Genomic DNA, 5,247 nt, shown 5'->3' with positions numbered 1-5,247 from the left:
GTGGGGGCCTCTGCCACAAGCTCCCATCCCCCCACCCGCTCTCCCAGCCCCCCACCCATGGCTGCTCCACCCAGCCCCAACTCCCGGTTCTTTAAAAAAAAAAAGCCCCACACTCACCAGTTGCTGCAGTGGCCTCAGGGCTTCTGGGGACTTGTGGCAGAGCACCCCACATGCAGCTCAGAGCAGTGGGGGGCAGCAGGGATCACCCCTCCCCTGCCTGGCAGGATCTGGTGAGTGTGGGGTTTTTGGGGGTTTTTTCAAAGAGCCAGGAGCTGGGGTTGGGAGAGCGGGCAGGGGATGGGGGCTCATGACAAACCTCTCCATGCACTGCGGTGTAGTGGGGGGCAGTGGGGACTGCACCCCCCCATCCCGACCTGGCAGCAGCTGTTGAGTGCATGGGCTTTTTAAGAGCTGGGATGCTGGATCAGAGCAGCCATTCATGGGGCTGGGAGAGCAGGATGGGGATGGGGTTTGTTCGATTCAGAGATTCAGCAGGTTCGCAGGAGCTGAATCAATTCAGGACTGTAATTCAAATCACCAAGTCAAATCACTGTCCCCCGAATCAGTTGAGTCTGAATCCGAAGCGAATACTAGCCAGTTCACAAAGGCCTGCAGTCTGTCACCTTCTAGGTGGCAGACTATATCACCCTAGAGAGTTGACAGGCAGGGAAGGCCTGCTCTGCAGCCTCACATCCATGAGGATTTCTATGCTGTTCCCTCCCACAGCTGGGTACTAAGCACCTCAGAAAAGGGAGGGGTGATACTTTACCCAACCAATGCAATGTGATGACACAGTTGAGTGGCTGGCAAGTGCTCAGGTGAACAAGACCCTCCTGTCATTGCTCCCAAACAGTGTCCCACATACACTGTTCTCACTTGCTTAACAACAAACGCTGGGTCCCAAACAACCAAACGGGCAATACGTAGGTTGTACACACAGGTACACATGCACCTCCTGAGCATGGCAGTGCACCTCCCTACAAAAAGGCACCACCGAGAAGGTCAGTGGCAGTCACTACTCGCCACCCCACCACTGATAACACCAGCGGCATCTGCAGGCAGTCCACAATCCCCAGTGGCCACCAATGACGCTGCCAGCAGCAGCTGTGGGTGGTCGCTGACCCTTGGTCAGCGCTCACCATCCCCACCACCACCACTGACAGCACCAGCAGCATCTGCGGGAGCTCCTCCACTTACCACCACTGCACTCCCACCACTCCTGCTGCCACCACCACACTCCCGCCATGCCCCCCCTGTTGCCGGGGGCATGCATCATTCATGCAACCAACACAACTCAAATGCATAGTCAATTGTATGCGAGTTATATTCAAGCTCAGGTCACACACACCAATCAAAGAGGGAGATAGCATGAGACACAGCAAGTCTCAGCGAGCTCCAACCCCATTGACGATGACCCCAAAAAGCTGCCCCGACCCCTACAATGGACAGGCTTTATAATTTCCAAATCGCACCACCTGTCAATCATGCCCACTATGAGACAGGAAGGTCCGGGTGAGGGAGATTCCCTGTCCTCCATCAATGCTGACCTCATGAAGGAACACCTTGAGAGGCTGGATACCTTCAAGTCAGCTGGCCCTGACACTACACCACAGGATCCTCAAGGAGCTGGCAGGTATCATAGCCCAGCCTCTGGCACAGATTTTTGAGAACTCCCGGTGCTCTGGTGTAGTGCCTGAAGACTGGAAGAAGGCCAATGTGGTACCTATCTTCAAGAAAGGGAGGAAAGTGGATCTGGCAAACTATAGGCTCATCAGCCTGACCTCTATCCTGGGGAAGGTCTTAGAAAAGTTTGTTAAAGAGGCCATTCTTAATGGACTGGCCGACACCAACATCCTGAGGGATAGCCAGCATGGGTTTGTTGAGGGTAGGTCTTGTTTGACCAAGCTCATTTCCTTTTATGACCAAGTGACCTATCACCTGGACAAGGGAGAAGAGATTAATGTCATATATCCTGACTTCCAAAAAGCCTTCAATCTGGTATCCCATGATCACCTCTTGGTGAAACTGGCCAATTGTGGCCTTGGGTCCACCACGATCCGCTGGCTGGGAAATTGGCTCCGTGGTCAGACCCAGAGTGTGGTAATTGACGGAAGACAATCGTCACGGTGCCCTGTGACCAGTGGGGTCCCTCAAGGCTCTGTCCTTGGACCCATATTGTTCAACATCTTCATTAATGACGTGGACATTGGAGTCAGAAGCAGACTGGCCAAGTTCACCGATGACACCAAACTTTGGGGCAAAACATCCACACCTGAAGATAGGAGGGCAATCCAGGCTGACCTGGACAGGCTCAGCAAATGGGCAGATGAGAACCTGATGGTGTTTAACACTGAAAAATGCAATTTTCTCCACCTTGGGAAGAAAAACCCGCAGCATCCTTATAGGCTCGGCAATGCCACACTCGCTAGCACTATGGAAGAAAGAGACTTGGGGGTCATCATTGACCGCAAGATGAACATGAGCCTGCAATGCGATGCTGTGGCTAGCAAGCAACCAAAATGCTGGCTTGCATCCATAGATGCTTCTCAAGCAAATCCTGGGATGTCATTTTTCCCTTTGTACTCGGCCTTGGTGAGGCCACAGCTGGAGTACTGTGTCCAGTTTTGGGCCCCACAATTCAAAAAGGATGTGGAGAAGCTTGAGAGAGTCCACAGAAGAGCCACATGCATAATCAGAGGTCAGGAAAACAGACCTTATGATGACAGGCTGAGAGCTATGGGGTTCTTTAGCCTGGAAAGCACAGGCTCAGGGGTGATCTGATGGATACCTATAAGTTTATCAGGGGTGACCACCAGTATCTGGGGGAACGTTTGTTCACCAGAGCACCCCAAGGGATGACAAGGTCGAATGGCTATAAACTACTACAAGACGGTTTCAGGCTGGACATAAGGAAGAATTTCTTTACTGTTCGAGCCCCCAAAGTCTGGAATAGCCTGCCATTAGAGGTGGTTCAAGCACCTACATTGAACACCTTCAAGAAAACCTGAATGTTTATCTTGCTGGGATCCTATGACCCCAGCTGACTTCCTGCCTTCGGGCTGGGGGCTGGCTCCATGATCTTTCAAGGTCCTTTCCAGCCCTAATGTCTATGAATCTATGAGTCTATGTGGAGATCTAGTCAATACTCTGTCATCAATGTCAATCAAAGTCAATCACAGCTAGGACCATACAAATCAAACCATCACAACAACCCATAATAACTCATTAGCATAACAGTCCTAACTGCCATGTTCCCTTGGGCACCAAGCAAACAACTCACTGCACATACTCAGCTTTTAAAAGCAGGTCATGACATCATTAAGGCTGGGACTTCAGATGTTCTAGAAGACTCCAACCTCTACTCATCCTACACATATGTAAACACACCAGGACTCCACTGTCTACACCAGAAGCCTCACAAAGATCAGCAGCTGCAGATCTTGGTGCTCAGACACAGGAATCTTGTTGATGCTCTCCATAGCAATGGGATGTGGTGGTTCCTGAGCAGGAGAAGAAGGGAGTCAACCATTGATGGAATGTGTGGAGGGAAGGGTTATGAACAATGTATTTGACTCAGTTTCCCTCACAGGTGATATTGTAAAAGAACTCCTCTGGGACAGGAGGGTATGGGACGGATGGGATACACTTATTCAATAGCTATCTGAGGAGATAAGAAGCTGTTATCACTGACCTTACATGAATGGGGGAACCCCCAAAACACCACTGTGGTGGCTGGAGCTGCTCACAGGGGTCAGAGGCATTGGGTGCAGACCCTGGCACTCCCAAAGGCAGCCCCAGGGACCCCAATACCACAGGGAACTTACCCAGGAGGGAGCCAGAACCAGAGCTAGAGCCATCCGAGCTGGCACTGCACCAACTTTTCAAGCACCTGGCAATTAGGCGGGTCAGTGGCCAGCTGATGATGTCAGCCATTCCCACCATGGCAGGAGATTTAAAAGCCCCAGAAGAAACCAGGTATGAGGGAAGCCAGTGGGGGAGACAACTAGCTCACTGGGGTGGGCCCCAGCCAGCACAGGCTCCCCACAACACTGACCTGCCAGAGGAGGGCAGGACCAGCATGGGGAAGATAGAACACACTTCCCCATGCACAGCACCCAGTGGAGGGCTCTATCCCAGCTTTGGGAGCTCAGAGTCTCTGCAGCCATCCTCAACCCAGAGAAGGGATGGAGCAGGGTCAAGAAGCAGGGATGAGTCCCAGGCTGAAACCATAAGCCTGCACTCTCCCCTGAGACTGACAGGGTGAGGCCCAATGAGAGACCACAAGGAGCCGGAACCCGTAATTAGGAATGGAGGCCCAATAGCCCGCACAGTGGGTGAGTGGACCGGAGTGTAGGGGAGGAGTCCCAGCACCAGCGGCACTGACCCCATGAGTATTAGTGTCCCCGGGGGCAGCGCAGGAACACAACTGAACCCCTCCTTCAAGTACATTTCCATCAAGTCATGGCAGGTGAGTCGGGGTGCCTGGCCCAGGGAGCAGGAGATACTCCCACCACCATCTGGGGATTTCACAACCATGGACACTTATTCAGGTAGAACCAGGTTCACTCTTCTCCAAACTCCACATGATACTGGGTGCGTCTACATGTGCACATTTACTGTGCAGTAACCAAAATTATTGCGCTGTACAAGCATAAATCTACATGTGCATGCCCATACCGCACAGTAAATATGGTGATTTATGCTGACTTGAGCGTAAATTTGATACTTGCACCATGCAGGCATCAAATTTACACCTGATCAGTTAATGCACAGTAACACATGTGTAGACATCTTACTGTGCAGCAACACTGTGTGTATGGACTGACTTGGGACTAACTTTAGCCCTAAGGCAGTCTACACACAACATTAATGTGCGGGTGTTAGAGCGCATGTATATGCCGGCCTATTCTCACTGTGCAGTAAATTTAAGCCATCATAGACATACACATGCTCACTGTGGGCTTATTTTCATTAGGGGAACAAAATTTGTTAAACAATTCAATGACAATGACATTTTCCACTTTTCTTTTGAAAATTAGCAGGTGTTTTTCAGCCACCCACTATCGTTGAGGCAAGGTTGGTTGGTTTTGTCTAGACACATAAAAACCACCATAAGCTATCTTCAGTCACCATCAGCAGGGGCAGGCAACTGAGCTAGATCCAGGGCCTATGAGAGGTGAGACCTGGAGGTACAGTTGTACCAAGGCTCTAAACTCAGGGGTTCCCCCAAAATCAGATCACTCTTTC

The 5,247-nt window shown here is 51.3% G+C and overlaps 1 long non-coding RNA gene across 3 annotated transcripts in view; it reads right to left on the bottom strand.

Annotated features, from left to right (window-relative positions):
- The window catches only part of LOC102385972, a 16,318-nt gene that overhangs the window by 8,863 nt on the left and 2,208 nt on the right, over window positions 1-5,247 (bottom strand). For 2 of the 3 annotated variants that reach the window (XR_001358990.1, XR_001358991.1), the window contains exon 2: window positions 3,290-3,500. The exons of the other annotated variant lie outside the window; for it this stretch is intronic. This is a non-coding gene — a long non-coding RNA (uncharacterized LOC102385972). The remainder of the gene's footprint in view (window positions 1-3,289; window positions 3,501-5,247) is intronic. 3 annotated transcript variants of the gene reach the window in all.

Source organism: Alligator sinensis, unplaced genomic scaffold (genome assembly GCF_000455745.1).
Source record: "Alligator sinensis unplaced genomic scaffold, ASM45574v1 scaffold778_1, whole genome shotgun sequence".
Classification (NCBI taxonomy): Eukaryota; Metazoa; Chordata; order Crocodylia; family Alligatoridae; genus Alligator; species Alligator sinensis.
Note: the sequence above shows the minus strand (reverse complement) of the source record. Positions and strands in the feature narration are given on the sequence as shown.